At 43.7% G+C, this 20,131-nt stretch overlaps 1 protein-coding gene across 4 annotated transcripts in view; it reads right to left on the reverse strand.

Moving 5' to 3' along the window:
• The window catches only part of LOC124546611 (phosphofurin acidic cluster sorting protein 2-like), a 676,573-nt gene that overhangs the window by 164,674 nt on the left and 491,768 nt on the right, over window positions 1-20,131 (reverse strand). The gene's annotated exons all lie outside the window — the stretch shown is intronic.

Genomic DNA, 20,131 nt, shown 5'->3' on the forward strand with positions numbered 1-20,131 from the left:
TCACCCATATATATTGTTTATAATTGTACATATATTTTTACACATAAATTAAATACACAACAATTACGTGTTTTGTTTTCGTCCTCGTAGACGTATTTCACAGAAAAAGGAAAGCAGGAGACCAGGACGCATATCCAGTTCCCATAAATACTTGAAACGTGTGCTTTCTTTTTTCTTTGTTTTCCATTGAACCACACAGAACCACGGCAACGCGCGGCAGGTCCCAGCTAGTTTATAAATAAACCAGATGCGGCATTTTTGCAACATAGGTACAAAAGCATTTATGAAGAACAGGTGAAGGTTACACTGACATGCAATGCACCAAGCCACCCGAAGGATGTGACATGAATTGAAACTACCTTAGCTATAAATGTCCTTGCAAATATTACCTATGGAAGGTAATCAAATGAAAACGAGCCAGAGCGAAAAAAGTAAGTACATTTTATTACTTCAAAAATAATCGCCATAACTATTAACACAGTTATCGCATTGTGAGAGAAGATGGCCAATGTCTTCATTGGAGAAATGTTTGTGGTTGCCTGTGGAACCATGACTGTACCCCGTCGTGCACTTCTTCGTCCAAAGCACATCGACGGCAACAAATGTCTTCCTTCGGGGCTCGAAAAAACATGAAAATCGAATGGGCAGAGATCAGAGTTCTGTGGCGGACGTGTAAAGGCTTCCCTGTGGAGCTTCCGCTGCGTAGTCGAAACGAGAGGCACGCCAGCTCCGTGAAAGCAGCAACCACCTTGTTCTTTGACTCTGTCTTTCTGGAACACGGTGCCACAATTAACGCACAGCGGCACGTAGACAATTTGCAAAAATTGAAAAGCGCCATCAAGTCGATAGAATGTTGACAGACTCTATCGTTCTTCACAGGATAATGTCGGCCAACATGCTGCCAAGGTTGTTTCGACTATCTGCGTTGCAGAAGTTCGAGGAAGCTATCTTTATGAAATTGCTTCCCGTTTATAACGTATGCATTTATCAACGTTCGACATGTAGTGCGTATAGCTTCCATGAGGTCAACTTACGTCTATTGCATGAAGTTAATAGTATGGACACTATCTCAGAAAAAGAGTTAAGGAAGACAACAATTTTAATGAATTAACTGAATACTTCGTTCAGTGCAAGCAGATCGGCACATAATAAGCTAAAAACTAATCTCGACGATAAAGTCTACAATTATAATCTGATTGCCGGTGGTGAATTACACAGATGACCACACAGAGCCAAGTACATTCACCAGTAGGCCATATCAACGCAACCATTAGCAGTTTTACTGATTCATCCGTTAACGTTACTGATAACAGGATCTTTACATCCTGGTTCAAATGGCTCTGAGCACTATGGAACCTAACATCTGAGGTCATCAGTCCCTTATAACTTAGAACTACTTAAACCTAACTAACCTAAGGACATCACACACATTCATGCCCGAGGCAGGATTCGAACCTGCGATCGTAGCGGTCGCGCGGTTCCAGACTGAAGAGCCTAGAACCGCTCGTCCACGGCGGTCGGCTCCTTTACATCCTCTTTCACATTTAACGGAGTATTCTACATAAAATTATCGTTTATTTTAAACTACACATCCCTGACTATGCCTTTAGCGAAGTTACAAGACTTGTCTGTAACTGGAAAGTGCAACTCCAAACCAGACCTCAGTTGGACGCATGAAGTTATGCAGTTACCACAACAGTCCCTGATCGCAAATATTTGTTTATTCAATTGCCGGTTTCAATAATTACGAATATCTTCAGACTGATCTGTCTTCTTGAAGTTAACACAGTAAGCAAATAATTTCATAACATTGGTCTATGTCATCGCTAATTAACAGGATCGGTGTTTATGTGAACCATTTTATTTAAAATTTCGCATACCACCACAATCTCTATCCCTTAGCCAGCATTCTTACAAAATAAACCCGATTCGCACCGAATTCTAGTCTATGACTAAAACCATCTCGACAATTAGGGCCTTTATTTCCCAACAGTTACAAAGAGAAATATTCTGTGGCAATGCCAGTCTCTGCAGGTTTTTATTACCTAGATCCAGATGACCAACTTTTCTTTTCCTATTCCAGTACGTGACTCTGGACATTACCGCCGCGCTTTTTCTTCGCGTAACTCCTCAGCACGTATTACGATGTGTGACCGAGCAGAACATTCAGTGTCACAGTTCTGTTAATGGCAAAAAGTCTTCTTTCACGGAGAATATTTTTCTTCCAATTGTCGGTTTACAGCACACTTCCCGAACGTGCTACACGGTCGTACAGATCTGCTTCCTATCTTGCTCTCACTCTGGAAACACAATTCTTGAACTGGCAGGACGTGATACTATATTATAAAATAAAATTAAAATCATACTTGCACGTTCTGCAGCAATTTTTGTTTATTAACAGACCGGTTTTCGTCTTTTTAGTGCTTCCCTATAAACAGGTGACAACTGGATGATACAACTGCAGCTGAAGTAACCACGGGACAGAGGCGGATACTTTTATTACCAACGTTACGTCGTTTACAAATTTGAAGTTTACATTGAATACACGTTTCGTACAAAAAGAATTTTACAGTTGGTTCCACTATTTTAATTGTATATTTTTCACGCAACTGAAACTAATCGTTAAATTTAATGAACAGAGGAAAAAAACTAAATTGTGTATGCTATTTTTACGCCCAATCTTAAATTTGCGAATAAATAAGAAATGAAATTTTTTATTATTATTATTTTGGTTTTCATCGGCACAATGTTTGCTTCTGCATTTCATCTTCCAAGTCTGTCTGAAAAACAAACCGGGAAACAAAGCAAACAGTTAACACTTTACTAAACGCTGACTGTACAGGTACACCATGAACGATCCGAAAACAAGTGGCTGCCCAACACGTTCTTCGCTACTGGCAAGCAAGTGGGGAAAGCTGCGCGCTCCGCAACATGGAACGACCCTTAAAAATTGTTCACAACCGAGTAAGGCAGCAAAATATCTATCGGAAAGGGAATTACTCGAACAAATGGCTAAATCAGTCACTATCGGCACACAACGGACCACTGTATCTGCTGCGATACCCTCCAACCTCGACCGGTGAAAGCACTCGCAAACCGCTTAGCGCAGAAGCGGCGTGTGCGTCCCTGCAACCTGCCGCAGCCTTCAGCCGTCCTCCGTGTTAGCGCGCTGCTCTGGAGAACTTGGTGACGTTATCTAATAGTTTGCAAACAGGCAACCGTAGGCCGATGTACGGGCCCCACAGAGGAAACAGAGGAGGTAATTACAGGCCGAAGGAGCGGCATTAAGCAGGGCATCCCAACAAGCCAGGCTGCTCCTACTTAACTTCGTGGGTCGTCCAAGGGTGTGATACTGATCTCCACAGTTTACCTTTCCAAACTACTCGCTCAAATTTGGAGGTGTGGTATTAGAGGAACACCACGCAGTACAGTTTCCACAGCAAAAGTTACTATCAGTTTGCAGAAGAGGAACAATGACGCCAGAAGAACAATTACTTAAATAAAAACAAATTAGTATAACACGTCTTTAAATCTGACCTAAAAGTATAAAAATTTCTCCTTGGACCATACACATTCCAAACCCCATTACGTTAGTTCCGACAAACTTGTATTTATGAGTTTTTAACAGCTATGGAGAGCCTCTTAACATTTAGAACGAAACTCGTGAGGCGCACGAAACGGATAATAGGTAGGAGGTGAACTATTCATGCATCTATTATGCATAGCATGAGCCCCACGTGTTTCGTTCCACGTAATCCAAAATCAGAATTTTTCCGAGTTACCTGTTTGGGGCAAGCAGAATTTACTTTTTAGCTAGATTTAAAAAATTATATTACAATGTTATGTACTTTTTTACTTTTTTAGTCTTGCATGTGTGAAATTTTTTAAACTATATACAACATCTCGAGAAGGTCACAACAGAGACACGAAAATTCACGAGTATTTCGGTTTCGCTTCTCCTGAGTCAACCAATATATTGCTTCCTCCTTAGAATATCTTGCGAAGGGACCGTGAGTGTGAAAACTATGTAGATTCGAAATCTCACACAGACTTACCAGCAACCATTCTTCCAGTAAACCACTCGCGACTCGAACACAAAAGGGAAGTGGTAGGCCTATAGAAAGTACTCTCCGTCACACACCAGGCAAGAAAGCCAGTTAATATTGCATTGTCGTCCAATTCTGAGCTATGTTGAAAATCTTGAGGTGCCTAACTCGTCGGGAAGTCAGTTCACAATCAACTGCAGAATCTGTACAGCGTAGACAAAGACAGACAAGAGAGAGTTAACGTACGAGTAAACGTTGTAAAATAAGTCATAATACATCGAATTTGGTTGAAATTTCTCCAGGCGTCCCTGAATTATGCTTTTATATCACTCCTTTTCGCATCCGCCCCCAGCAGTAGGTGTGCAAGGGAAGGACGCGGGGCTATCTGTCAGGGTGATTTCTTTCCAAGAAGCACGTGATACGTGTGCCCAGGCACCTATAAATTGCTTCAGGCACCTACAAATCGAATGAGCCATCGCACACACTTTCTGCGCATGTCGGAGTTGTGACGCAATCTGTTAAGCACAGTCACACCGCAGGAACTGCAATTGCGCTATTGCTTCTTTGTCGGCCGGTTTATCACCTCCCACCCCCTCCCCTACTGCCCCCTTCCCTACTGCAATAGGGGGTTCTGTCAAATCACATGGACCCACGCCTGTATAGGAAGGAAGGAAGCAGCACTTGGCTCGAGCGAGTTAGGATACTCACGGAAAACGTAATTAAAGATGGTCATGGGTAGATTTGAACTATCGTCCTCCCGAATGCGAGTCCAGTGTGCCAATCACTGAGCCACCTCGCTCACTCGAACCGTAGGTGGAAGCGGAATTGTACAGCTCTGAACTCTTCCGGCCGTGCGAGTAGCATACTGTGGTCCAACAGAATTCCAAACAAACTCGCAATTTACCCCTTACGGAGACATATTCCTGAATACCAGTCGGCAATTGCTGTCTTACAACTCCCGAGGTATGTCCCAAACCTCCAGCGTCAAAATTATACATATCGTATGGGGTCCTAATGTATTTTGAGAGCCGGCCGGTGTGGCCGAGCGGTTCTAGGCGGTTCACAGTCTGGAACCGCGCGACCGCTACGGTCGCAGGTTCGAATGCTGCCTCGGGCATGGATGTGTGTGATATTCTTGGGTTAGTTAGGTTTAAGTAGTTCTAAGTTCTAGGGGTCTGACGACCTCAGATGTTAAGTCCCATAGTGCTCAGAGCCATTTGAACCATTTTTGTATTTTGAGATAAGAAATCAACGGCCAGAAATGAATACTTCGGGAGATACGAAATGTTGAGTATTTACACTGCTTATGTTCCTGAAAAGGCGTTGGTGGCAATACATTAGAGATGGGAGGGGGGGGGGGGGGGAGAGGGTTATAGAACTCCGACGTGTCCACACATGTAGTCGGTATACGAAACACACTAAAAACTGAAGATGTAGTGGCCAATAGTGTCTTGGTTTTTGAGAGAGAGAGAGAGAGAGAGAGAGAGAGAGAGAGAGAGAGAGAGAGAGAGAGAGAGAGGGAGGGAGGGACGGGGGGGGGGGGGGCAAAACTTTGTGCGACTCTGTAACGCATGCACTAAGAAAGACAGAGAGGTTAGTCTGAACATTTGTTATGGGCTGAAGTTGTAGTTATATTGTGGAAGTTATGTCAATAAATAACTTAACACTTAATTCATGCATTTAGTTTCTCACTTCAATGCAGTCAGTTCTTCGTCATGCATATTATACTGACAGTAAAACTTTTGAGACACACTGTAAAGGCACTGGTGATCAAACGATTAAAACGGATTTGGTGAGGTCCTGTGGTCACTTCCGGAGTAGTTTCGGTGTAAATTTGTTTCCCCGCACAGGATGTACAGAGGCCTTTAGCACTGACAAGATACCGATCCGCAATAAACGTTAAATTCATCGTCGATCCATTTGATGTCTTCCGCTAGCAACGTGAACTGCACTCTGTTTTTGGTGTATTGTTATGGCGGACTCGCAGCCAGCACTGATGGCTCCTCGTGGCGTGTGCCACAGAGGCGCTCGTTAGCATCACTTGGTTTCGTCCGAGTGACTGGAAGGAGATGCTCGACCAGGGTCGGTATCAAGGCCGAAGCCGAGAGGGACCCCTAGGTGCAAGATTCGTGTACAGTGCGTGGCGCAGTTAATAGCGAAAACTGTCACGGCAGCAAGTGTCCGGCCCTGTGCACGAGGATTGGGCGGCTGCATTACGTAAGCTGAAGTTAAACAACACACTGTGGACGGATTCAGAGTTTATTCGTGTTTCACGCGAATTTCTACAACCTCTCTGCAGATGCATTTTAACTAATACTTCTATTTAGGCGTTTCTACTAGGAGCCAATGTGTCAAACTTAATTGACTTCACGTATTTTTGCTTGTATATCGTTCTGATTGTATTTTGATATTTCACACAGCTAGTATTTTCGTCTCCTCATGGGTTCAGAAACGTCCCCATTCAAAAAACGGAAGGAAACGAACGGATCTGAAATATTTTCGGAGGTTTTTGACGAGGATTATTCCGATGTTCCTAGTGAGAATGAAGATCCGGATGGCTGCGTTAATGAGCGTTCTTACGGTTCTGAGGACGATTCCAGTGACAGTGACATCATTGACCTGTAAACAAGTGTAAGATGTTTTCAGGTAAATCCGACAATTACGATGGAGGTGACGTGTCATAATTTTAACTGGGACCTGGCAGACCACGTTCCAGCCAACCGTACAACCTGCCTCCGGCAGACCCTGTCCTGTGCAGTTTCCAGCCGGTCTCCTGTGAATCCTAGTTGTTGCAAGTCTTTCCACAGTCCATCCCACGTTGTTCGTGGTGCCCCCTCTTGCCTTCCTATCAACACTACTTTTGGAATACCAGCATCTGACATCACTGCAACTTGTCCAGCCCATTGAAGTCAATTAACCTTTGTTTTCTGTAAAATATTTGGCTGGTTCACCATAGCGTACGTTTCTCTCGCAAACATCATCATTCTCCATCGCACTGGAGCAGTTACTGTATTAAATGGTTCAAATGGCTCTGAGCACTATGGTACTTAACTGCTAAGGTCATCACTCCGTTAGAACTTAGAACTACTTAAACCTAACCAACGTAAGGACATCACACACATCCATGTCCGGGGCAGGATTCGAACCTGCGACCATAGCGGTCGCGCGGTTTCAGACTGTAGCGCCTAGAACCGGTCGGCCATTCAGGCCGGGTTACTCTATTATATGCCTTCATTTTAACTTTCGTTGACATTACTGTTGATGTCATAATTGGTTTTAGGCTGTTATAGGATCTGGAAGTATTGACAATTAGCTAGTTCACTTCTAGCAGTGAATTATTCCTCCTGTTAAAGTAGATCCAAAGCATTTAAAGTTCTCAACAATCGTACATCTTTTCCACCCGTAAATCCCCATGTACACTGTGGTTCAGCTGCCTGGTCAGTTTCACTTCTGTCTCTTCTAGTCCACCTTCCCTGTAGCACTGCTTAGTTCCTCCACAGTTTTTCCTCACTTCTTCTCTTGACTCTGATATAGCTGTCATATCTTCTGCATACGCTGTCATTTGCAGATTTTTGTTTATACTTCTGCCCTTTCCTACTCTTTTCATCTCACGTACGACTTTTTCGTGGGCAAGGTTACATAATATGAGAGACAACGCGTTACCTCGTCGTCCAGTAGTTCGTACTTCCACCTCCTTTGACATTCCCCTTTCGTATCTTACTTTAGCTTTCGTCTCTGTTTTACAGGCTTTTATAAAGTTGCTTCATTTCAGCCTCCCACAGGTTGTTGCACAAGGTCAACTCTACGGATACTAAAGTATGCTTTTGAAAAATATACTTGTGTGACGAAGATTAGTTTTTCATATGCCCACACGGGTGCCATTGGTAGTAATATATAGTCAATTGTACGTGGGCGTGCTGAAAAGTAATCCCTGCAAATTTTTTACGTGAAAACTTTTAATAAAGTTTAGTTCAAGAGGTTGAACGTTCTACATCTTTATTCTTGGTGTTTACACATTTATTTCTCAACATATTGTCCCTGACTACGAACATTTCTCCCAACGACAGAGATACCATAATGCTGAATGTTTCACTTTGTTGACGAAGTCACAACCTCACCTCTGCTTGCAACGCTTCATTACTATCCAAGTGAAGTCCTCGAAGGTGTTTTAAGTTTTCGGATGGGGCCGAGTCGGTACTGTATGGGGGATCACCTGTGTCAGTGAGCATAAGCCGTCGGACTGTTGAAGACGTCACGGCGCTCGTTTGAAGTCTTGGCGCTGTCGTGCTGAGGGAGAGCGCGCTCCTGGTGTGGACAACTCTTCTAAACTATTCTTTCGGGTTTGTGCGGTTAGAAACACTATTACAGCACGCTGCTTCTCAAGCACCGAGATAGCTTCATTACACACCACCACGTTACACGGTACAATTCGGAGCGCTCTAGCGACAGAGGGTTGGAATTTGCATCAGAGAAGTGGGAAAGACGACCGAGTAACAGGAGTGGCAAGTACTACCTCAACCAATATGGACAATTGAATGATAAATTTGGAGGCATTAATTTTCAGCACGCCCTCTTAGATATTTCTAACCTGAAACCTGCTAAGTACTTTCCCTAATATTTTCTCGACGTACGACTTAAATTTTTTTCCAGTATCAAGACCACGTACCTCGTATTCAGCAGTGAGAATCGTGTATAGTTATTACGGTCTCTCTCTCGCTTTTCTTTTCTTGAGTTCATACAACGACAGGTAGCTTCCACTCTGTTGGTATGTATTGCTTTTTCGATATTTTTATTAGGGTGGTCAACTCCTAAACGACATCTTCACCTGCTTGCATGATCATCTCTGATATCATTCGATCCTCTCCTGGGGCCGTACCTTTTTCATATTCTCCTCAATAACGCCAAATGTTTCACACTTTTTTTCGTGTTGTGAGGCTACTCTTTTAAAAATAACGAATATCCACACTATTGAACATCAAATCACGGAATGCACGCTATGTGGCATCCAGCGAAGGCGGGTACAAATTAGGCCAACGAACGACAACCAAACGCTTTCGTTGGCCGAACTTTGCTTAGTCTGTACGGACGACAAATCGAAGCTATCCTAGCGGTTGGCCCCGGCTGCGGTCCGGAGTGCTGGCGGTAAAATCAAAGCATTGGCGAAGATCTGGCCTCAGGACCCACATCCCAGTCTACATGCCGCGTCGAAAGATCTTTGGTTCAATACCAATTTGCTGTGTCTGTTGAACGGGTAATTATTTATTGTCTCTAAAAATATTGGAGTATTGAGTCGAATATGCAGAAAGCATGAAAGATGACAGTTTTTGTCGCGAAGGAGAATGTTTATGGAAACCTACAAACTGCGACTCTGAAAAACAAAAAGATGAGGCGTCTGGGGGGGGAAGTAAGTGAGTCTGGGGGGCAAGTAAGTGAGCTGTTAGAAAATAACGCGCACGACGTGAAAAAAGAAGAATCTTTATGGATATATCTTTACTGCACGTACAGGTATCTTAAAAGTGGTACCACCTTCGGAAATTTTAGGGGCTATACAATTCAGAAAGAATTCGAAATCTGTAGCTTTTATTCACAAAAAAAATGAAATAGCCCACATATCAATTGAGCTTTAAGGTAAGACAATTTTGTACCACCACAATGCTGTCTACTTTTAAACACAGATCGTCCACTGGCGTCGTTTCTTCTTCTGATGATCACCTTCTTGCAGTATAATAAATCCTCTTCTTCCCTCATAATGTCGACCCGTGAACCCTATGAAAACGCTGCTTTATTACAATAAGAAAATGGGGGCAACCTCGACAAGTTAGCAGAGGCAACTGCGATTACGCACGGCGGGCAAAATGCCGTGGTCCCAACCCCTCTGTTTCGTGACGAGGACAGGCCGAACCTCAGTGCGTTGGGGACGAGCGTTCGGTCAACTGCACTGACTGCTGATCGTTTGCCGCGGTTGGGCTGGTGTGTACGCTCCTTAACAGTGCTTTCGACACAGGCCTTCTTAGTCGCTGCAGCAGCCAGTATAATACTGTGGATTCCAACAGAAAGATACCTCTGTAGCGAGCTTTTGGAGGAACACGAGTGAGCTCTGGCTGTCGATTAGACGCTTTTCTGCGAAATACATTCGGTGGACCAGAGCACTCGGTGAAGGATGCTGCGAGTGATGTCGCGAAAGAAATGAGGAAGACGTGTAGCCGCGCGGTGTGCGAGGTGGGCAGGTGGTGGCGGTGGCAGAGCCGCGGGGAGTCCCCGGGCGCGGCGGTCCGTGGGTTAGTGACCCGGCGCCGGCGCCGCCGCCGCCCGCCGCCGCCGCTGCCGGCCCTCCGTGGTCGATACGGCGTCGCGAGCGGGGGCGGCGGCGGGGGCGCCGGCTAACTGCCCCCACCGGCGCGGCGCGGTGCGCTCATTACCGCCGCATTATCGAGCCCGCTCGCGACCGCCGGTAATTACGTCCGCCCCGCTTTCTGTCGCCACGCTGCCATTCACCACTTTACGGCCTCTCCAACCGCGCCGCTATTAGTGAAAACGGAGCTCGTACGTCACCTGCGTCTGCTATCACAGGGGTTCACGGAGTGCGAACTGGTCAGGGTGGAAAACCGACCATTAAAAACACCAGCACCACCGCACGGTGAGCCGTACCCACTGTAAGCCCTGCCCGGATTTCAGCTACTGTCATTCGCCCATTTGCCAGTAGAATACTTCTACAGCGTTTTGCTGGTCTCGTCCGTCTAGGACAGCTCTCGCCTACTTATCCTGCCAGGCTGTCCCGAGTCCACCTCGTCACTACTCCTCCTGCGGCTACCGCACTACAGGCAGATGTCTGACAAGTGTCGGTACGCTGCTGCCGTATCCCCCGTGCCACTGATCCGACCTCCTCCAGAAACCGAAGGACGTCGCGAAGCTGCACGTGCACGTCCTCTTGCCGTGCTGTGTTGTGTTGTGTTGTGTTGCGATCTCGAGACGAAAATCTCCAGTAACGTCACACACTCCCGAAGGTCAACATGTACTCATACCATTCTTCATTTATGTAGGAGTAGCTTTTTTTCAGTACTGAGAATACTCGAAAATAAGATCGTATAACGATTGAATATCAATGCAGTAGGTAAATACTAGAGTTTTAGTTTGACAGCGTTTGGTTAAGTTTTAACACGTCCGGTTTCTTTCAGACTATTGACAGCAGAAATGGCTGGTTCTTGAACACAAAGCCAGTTACACTGACGGATTGTTCCACTGATGAAACAACCACTTTGCCAACCTCCACAAAGGCTCAATTTTTTTGTATGTATGTTGTATGATCGATGGGAATTGTCTGCACCACGTAAGAACGCACAACGTTCCAGTTAAACAACATCCTGCCCCACTGCACCCAAGTTATCCGGGGCCAAAAGATACCCGGCGAGTAGTTGACGGACTAAGAGACACGGCCAGCCACTGGCCGTCACGGTGCCGTCGCAGACACCTTGCAGAACGGCACGACCGACAGCTGGGAGCGAGCGGCGACAGTGCGAGGCCCAAGACGGTGGCCCCCGGCCAGCCCCGCCTTAACGAGCTTCCCGCTTACGCGGGCAGCGGCGAGATGAAGAGTGACGTCGCGGCGCGACGGCCTTTGATGGCTGCTGCTACTCCTCCACCAACGCACAGCCACGGTCCGCCGCTCAAGGAGAGCGACACAGACACCTACCGCTGCAGACCACGGAGTACCGGTCTCTACTCTGGCCAGCGAGTAAGTTGTAGGTACCTGCCACTCTAGACGCAATACTGACATCGACTCAGCAAACTTACAAGGCAAACTATACACTGATGCATACCACAGCTAATATTAAAATGTTGACTTTCACGGCCGGAAATGTCTTGTCCATTATAATTATACGGGCTGTTATGCCGTGGTCGGTTGATCAATTCTGTTTCAATTCTCAACGTTTCGCCCCCGTCTGCGGAGCACATCATCAAGGGGGTCTGTATCTACTTCAGTAGCGAGCCAGTGGGTGTGTAGGACCTTCCATCGAGCTACAGACGCCCTTGAAGATGTCCTCCGCAGACGGGGACGAAACGCTGGGAACTGAAACAGAATTCATTAACCGACCACGGCATAACAGCCCGGATAATTATAATGGACATACCACAGCTAGTGGTCTACGTCTACATCTTCCACGTTCCACTTGCAAACAGAGTGTGCGAAAAACGACTATCTATGTGCCTGCATACGAGGCATGTTATCCTCGTGGTCCTGACGCGAAATGTACGTTGGCAGCAGTGAATTCCTTCTGCAGTCAACTTTAAATGACAGCTCTACTTTTTTTTATTCCGATTTTGGCCGTCTAGGGACCGCGTTAAACAACTATTTTTCAATGTACATTTCTCCTATTGCGCTCCTCCTCTTTTCTCTTCTGCCAATATGTCTTCATCCTCTCTCTGTGCTACTCCCTTCGGTCTTCTGTCCACACTGTTCCTCCAGTTCTCCTCTTCTTCACTTCAAATCCTTCAAAATGTTGAATTTTGTCTCTCATTAAGTCTCTGTTGGTTATATCATCTTCTCCTATACCCATCTCCTCTAAGTCTGCTTTGACTTCTTTGAACCAGGTAATTTGGGTTCTGGGGTTCTTGTCAAAAAACATGAATATTTTCTTTGTCAGCCCTTCATCATTCATTCTTTTCTTCCTCATAGTATCTCCCACTTTCTCAATTTTGTCACACACTTCTCTATTACTTCTAAGCTTCCAAGTCCCATTCTCAAACCTCGGCCCAAGTACTCTTCTAATGATTTTTCGCTCCTTTTTTTGCTATAGCTTCCATTTCCTTGTTAGTGTTCATTGCTAAACATTCAGATGCATACAGACACTCTGGCTTAATCACAGTGTTGTAGTGCCTTATTTTTGCGTTAACTGATACTGACTTCTTGTTGTACACATTCTTTGTTAGCTGGAATGCCATTTCCATTTTTGTTGTTCTTGTTTTATTTCCTTCTTTATCTGAAGCATTGGGCTGGATGATTTCCCCTAAATATCTGAAATTAGAAACCTTCTTTATCTGGCCATACTTTGTAATCATATTGTTCGGTGCCTCTTTTACATTGGTTAGGTACTCTGTCTTTTCAAAGGAGATTTTCAGTCCTGCTTTTTCTGCTGTTTCATTCAGAATATTGATCTGTTTGACTGCTTCTTCCAAACTTCCTGCCAGAATCGCTAAGTCATCAGCAAAAGCGAGGCAATCTATTTCTAATCCATCCTTTATTCTTCCTAATCTGATTTTTTGTATTCCTTCTTCAGTCGTTTTCTTCCTCCACTCTCTAATAACTTTTTCTAACACACAGTTGAATAGGGTAGGTGACAACCCATCTCCTTGTCTTAATCCTGTTCTGATTTTGAATGGTCTGGATACCTCACCACGGAACTTGACTTTTGCATAGGTATCCGTGTTTCTTTGACGATTGCGACTGTTTTCTTGTCTGCTCCAAACTCACTAAGGATGTTAACCAAGGTTGTTCTGTCAACGGAGTCGTACGCCTTCTTGAAGTCAACAAACGTGATAAAGATGTCTTTTCCTCTTAATCGTCTATATTTAATAATTAACTTCAAGTTTAAAATTTGCTCCACACAAGATCTTCCCTTCCTAAAGCCTGCTTGGTATTCACCAATTTCTTGATCAAGTTGTTTCTCCAATCTGTTTTGTAGGGCCTTAGATAGAATTTTATACGTTACCGGAAGTAAAGATATCCCTCTGTAGTTATTTGCATCGGTTAGATCCCCTTTCTTGAAGATGGGGTGGATTAATGCAGTTTTCCATTCTTCCGGTATACGTTCCGTTCTCCAAATCTCATTGATTATTCCCAGTAGTTTTTCTTGAGTTGTATTATCCACACTTTTCCACATTTCTGCAATTATCATGTCTTCCCCTGGTGCTTTATTGTTCTTAAGGTTTTTAATGATTTCTCTGATTTCTATGAGGCATGGAGGTTCAGAATTATTGTTTACTGTGTTTGGGGTGTTGGCTGGTAATTTTTCAATAGGTTCCTGACAGTTGAGGAGTTGTTCAAAATATTTTGCTAATATTTCACAATTTTCTTCATTATTCATTGCCAGTTTTCCACTGGTATCTTTAAAACACAGATTTAGTGCTACATATTTTTGTAGTTTCTGTCTGAATGTGCTGTAAAAGGATCTGTTATTGTTTCTCTTAAAATCTTTATCCATTTGTGTAAGTTAGTTCTTTTCAAATAGTCTTTTTACTGATCTAATGAGTTTTGCTGTAGAAGATCTTTGCTGTTTGGACTCCAGGTAGTCCTTATCACTTTTGGTTGAGTGCCATTTCTTCCATGCCTTCATCCTTTGTTCTATTGCTTCCTCACATATCTCATCCCACCATTCGTGTTTCTTTCTCTTTTTCATTTTTGCGACTTCTTGAGCAGATCTTATCATTCCTTCTTTTATATCTTCCCATTTATCCGAACATATAACTATGTTTTGACAGAATTCTTCTCTTTTCTCTTTCAACATGTTTGCGTCTATCTTTTGAGTTTTCCTGCTTTGTATTTGTTTCTTTCTTTGTGGTGTGAAATTTAATTTGATTGTCGATAAGTAGTGGTCAGTTACAATTTTTGCCCCTTTCCGAACTCTCACATTCATTATTTCTTTTTGATTATAGTGTGTGATGGCTATGTGATCTATCTGGAACTCTCCAATACTTGTGTTTGGTGATTTCCATGTTTTTTGTTTCTTAGGAGGTTTTTTGAAATTTGTAGACATTAATTTTAAGTTATGACCCTTGCATAGTTCTATTAATCTTTCTCCATTTCTGTTTGTCCTTTTGTGAGCCGGGTAGTTTCCTACTGTTTTTTTGTATTTTTTTTCTTGGCCTATTTGTGCATTGAAGTCCCCAAATAGTATTTTCACATTTGATGTGGGGATTTTAGAAAGTTCGTGGTCTAGAGATTCCCAATATGTATCTACTTTATGAGGGTTTTTCTTATTGTCATTGTTGATGGGTGCGTGGCAATTAATAAGTGTATAGGTTTTATTTAGGGCGCGGAATGTGAGAAAAGACAAGCGTCCATTAGGTGACTGGAAGTCGGTTATTGAGTTTACCCAGTTAGATTTCACGATGAAGCCTGTTCCAAGGTGGGGAAGGCCTCTTCCACATGGGTTCCAGCCTTTCTTTCCTTTAAATATCCTGTATCCTTCATAATCCATTAAATCTTCATCTGTAAATCTGGTTTCCTGCAGCGCACATATTTGGATTTTATATACCTTCAAGACTTTGGTGAGCTGCTTCAGTTTTCCCGGTTTCAAGAGCGAGTTAATATTTAGGGTTCCAAAGAAATGTACGTTGTTTTTCTTCAGCTCTATAAATTTTCTGAAAAAAAACGTTCTGGGAAAAGAACACGCGTGGTCTTCTTTCCAGTCACTCCCATTTTAGTTTCCGAAGCAATTTCCGACATCCCTTCATGTTCTTCCAACCTACCGGTAACGAATCTAGCAGCTTCGATGTCTTCCTTCATCCGACCTAGTGCGGATCGCAAACAATCGACCAGTACTCAACAGTGGGTCGCACGAGCGCTCTACTTTACAAATGAATCACGCTTTCCCCTAATTCTCCCAATAAACCGAAGTTGACTTTTCACTTTCCCTACCACAGTTCCCCTGTCTTGAAAGGAGGATATAAGATGAACATCAACAAAAGCAAAACGAGGATAATGGAATGTAGTCGAATTAAGTCGGGTGATGCTTAGGGTATTAGATTAGGAAATGAGACACTTAAAGCAGTAAAGGAGTTTTGCTATTTGGGGAGCAAAATGACTGATGATGGTCGAAGTAGAGAGGATATAAAATGTAGACTGGCAATGGCAAGGGAAGCGTTTCTGAAGAAGAGAAATTTGTTAACATCGAGTATTGATTTAAGTGTCAGGAAGTCGTTTCTGAAAGTATTTGTATCGAGTGTAGCCATGTATGGAAGTGAAACATGGACGATAAATAGTTTGGACAAGAAGAGAATAGAAACTTCTTGAAATGTGGTGCTACAGAAGAATCCTGAAGATTAGATGGGTAGATCACATAACTAATGACGAGGTACTGAATAGAATTGGGGAGGAGTTTATGGTACAACTTGACTAGAAGAAGGGATCGGTTGGTAGGACATGTTCTGAGGCATCAAGGGATCACTAATTTTGTATTGGAGGGCAGCGTGGAGGGTAAAAATAGTAGAGGGAGACCAAGAGATGAATACACTAAACAGATTCAGAAGGATGTAGGTTGCAGTAGGTACTGGGAGATGAAGAAACTTGCACAGGACAGCAAGAAGGTCTCACGGCACTTGTCGAACCGTGCCGTGCAGAATCGCCGCTGTACTGCGAACCAAAGTTGGACCAGTACGGCGCTAAGTAAGTGGCCAGTGTTCTGGGTCACCAGTGTACACGAGACAATGTACGTGCGGTGGTGGAAACTTACAAGCGTCGTATACGCCCACTGAGTCACCGATTTCGACCAACCTTCGCACGACTCTACACACATACAAGGAGCGACTGCTGCTGTAGCAGAATGATCGCTTTTTTTTCTTTCCCGAGAATCGACGCCCGAAGTTTTACGAGCGTGTTGAATACCATACGAGAGTCTCCGCCGTCAAGCAAGTCCATCCATTATTCATTTTCTATTTATTCATTGTTGTTCTAATCTTGTGTAAAAACATGTATCGCGACGACGAACAGTGTTCTTTCAGAAACGAAGAATAACGATAGTCAACATATTGTTACATTCGACGCTAGATATAATCGAGGTGTAATAAAGAATCATGATGAAATGAACATTCATCCATCGATTCTCTGAAACGTTTATCGCAGTGAACTCTTACTGCACTATGAGTTGTTAGAACAACGTACAATGTGCTTATATTGCATCCACAGCATCAACAGAAAGCGGCTGCCCTGCTTTGTTATCTCCGGCTGCCCTGCTTTGCTATCTCCTGTGTACCATACTGCTTGTTTCTGCTGGGAACCCTCCAACGCCCGATTCTTTAAAGAAAAGAACTCCCGTGAATCAAAGAGCTTCAAACGTCTCATTGCTTTACAGAAAAGAGAGTGTTAAATATATGACGTTCAGCAAGTAAAACCTCCATGACTGAAGACGCAAACCGATACTGATAACTATTAAAATATTTTTGAAAAACTGGCTTCTCGCCGACACTGTGTGTCGTGCAATGATCTAATTTTCCTAGTACATTCAGTGTTATATTTAAATACTGTGTGCAAAACGTCTTGCGAATAGAGTTGCTAGTTAAGAAGAAATCTACGGTCGCAAGTTCGAATCCTGCCTCGGGCATGGGTGTGTGTAATGTCCTTAGGTTAGTTAGGTTTAAGTAGTTCTAAGTTCTAGGGGACTTATGACCTACAATGTTGAGTCCCATAGTGCTCAGAGCCATTCGAACCATTTTTTTAAAGAAGAAATAAATTAAGTCACGCCTGAAGCTGAAGTTCTACTGCCTGAGCAGCGAAACTTTAGGTAACGATAAACTCTTTTCCTATCATTATTTTGGGTGGGACGTCAAGGAGAAAAAGTTTTGTAACGGTTTGAAGTTGTGTACAAAGTTTGTTGCAAGTCGCTGAGTGCCCTCATTCTCTAGCAATGGATGAATATAGTCTGGGTAATTTCTACATCATTTGTTAAATTGTCTCAATATACACACACTTACTAAGCGTAATACTTGTCTTACTGTGTTAAACCTTTAACGTAAAATTAGATGTCTAAGTGAATAGATCATGACAGCATTTTCAGTTTTTAAATTCGATCATTAATTATACGAAATACTGAAAATTAAATTTTTGCCGCCCCTGGAAGCCGATAGACGGCCAAACTGCTACTGGAACTTCACCGCTTCAGCCGTTTGGTGATAATGACACAAGAGGTGATCCAGTTTGCCAGCACTTCGTAACGGCTCAGGACGCTTGTTTGCTTCACTTCACCGCAAAGTGCCGTTTTTTTTAAATGGGCAGTTATCAGAGACTGCAACAGCAACTGGAGAATCATCATACGATACGAGTGTTTTGTGAAAGATGATAAGAAATGTAAACAACGAGAGCAGCACAATACGGACAGATTTGTAGTCCGGCGCCTCTCACTGTTGCACTGTCGCCGCTGCTGCACGTTTATCCATTCCACACGTTACTCGACGGCCTGAAAACCTAACTAACCTAAGGACATCACACACGTCCATGCCCGAGGCAGGATTCGAACCTGCGACCGAAGCTGTCGCTCGGCTCCAGACTGTAGCGCCTAGAACCGCACGGCCACACCGGCCGGCGATATATTACAGTGATATGGTTCTTGTGTGTATTCATTTCTGTGAGACTGTCATAATCTTTGACTTACTTGTAACCGTTTTGGCGCGAATGGGCACAGAGCAGTCTGTTTCACTTTGCAGAAGTTAAGTTGTTATTTTGCTTTGTAAAAGAACAGTCAAGTCTGGTGTTTGGTTAAAGTGGAAATGAAATATATGAAGATTGATACAAAACTGTTTTCTTGATGATGTGAGAACTAAGAAGAAGTATATGTGAATTTACAAGAAGTTTAATAAAAATATGGATCGTGAACACCAAGTCAAAAATTATTTCTACCATACCATTGTTCTGATCTGGGACTGTTTGATCATTAAAAATTTCCTGAAAAACGCATTCGTTAGGTCTTCAAATATTGCTAAAATACAGATCTGGACCTTGTAGAAGTCAAAGTGGAATCACCCTAGAATCAACAAGATGAGCCATAACAACTTCGATGAAATCTACGTGGGAATCCGTTCAAGATAACTGCCAAAATTAATGACTTTTTTACAGTGACTTCATTATTTCCATTCTGACGATACCATCCACCGTCAAGAACTTTGTTGTTGTCCGATAAAGCGAACATATGCTGCGTGATCAACATCATTAATCTGATTTCTAACCTACTTTGCAAGTGGTGGTATTGTTCGAACCTGACACACACTTTCTACATCTGCGTAGGTATTCCGCAAGCCACTGTACGGTGCGTGGCTGAGGGCACCCTGTACCACTACTTGTCACTCCCCTTTCTGTTCCACTCGCAAGCAGAACGAGGGGAAAAGCAACTACCTATAAGCCTCCGCGTGAGCCCTAATTTCTCGTACCTTATCGTCGTCGTCCACACGCGCAATGTATGTTGGCGGCAGTAGAATCGTTCGGCAGTCAGCCTTAAATGCGGGTTCTCCAAGTTTTCTCTATAGTGTTTCTGGAAAAGAACGTCACCTTCCCTATAGTGATTCCCATTTGAGTTCCTGAAGCATCTCCGAAACTCTTACGCCTTGTTCAAACCTACCAGTAACAAATCTAGCAACCCGCCTCTGAATTGCTTCGATGTCTTCTTCCAGTTCGACCCGGTACGTATCCCGAACACTCGAGCAATACTCGGGACTATGTCTCACTAGTGTAATGTAGCAGTCACCTCCACAGGTGAACCACTCTTTCCTAAAATTCTCCCAATAAACTAAGTCGACCACTCGTCTTCCCTACCACACATGCTCGTTCCATTTCATATCGATTTGCAACGTTATGCCAAGGTGTCTAAACGACTTTAATGTGTCAAGCAGGACACTAGTAACACTGTAACCGAACATTACAGGTTTGTTCCTCCTACTCATGCGCATTGACTTACATTTTTCCACATTTAGGGCTAGCTGCCATTCATCACGCCAATTACAGCCACTCAACTTCGACACCTTACCGTACACCACGGCATCATCAGCAAACAGCCGCACACTGCTGCCCACCCTGTCAGCCAAATCATTTACGTATACAGAGAACAGCAGCGGTCCTGTCACACTTCCCTGGGGCACTCGTGACGATATCCTTGTCTCTGATGAACACACATACTGAGTTGTATTACTTAAGAAGTCTTCGAGCCACCCACATATCTTTGAACTTATTTCACATGCTCGTATCTTCGTTAACATCCTGCAATGGGACACCGTGTCAAATGCTCCCTGGAAATCTAGAAATAAGGAGTCTGCCTGTTGCCCTTCGTCCATAGCTCCCATATATCACGTGAGAAAAGTGCAAGCTGAGTTTTGCAGAAGCTTCT

Source organism: Schistocerca americana, chromosome 1 (genome assembly GCF_021461395.2).
Source record: "Schistocerca americana isolate TAMUIC-IGC-003095 chromosome 1, iqSchAmer2.1, whole genome shotgun sequence".
Taxonomy (NCBI): domain Eukaryota; kingdom Metazoa; phylum Arthropoda; class Insecta; order Orthoptera; family Acrididae; genus Schistocerca; species Schistocerca americana.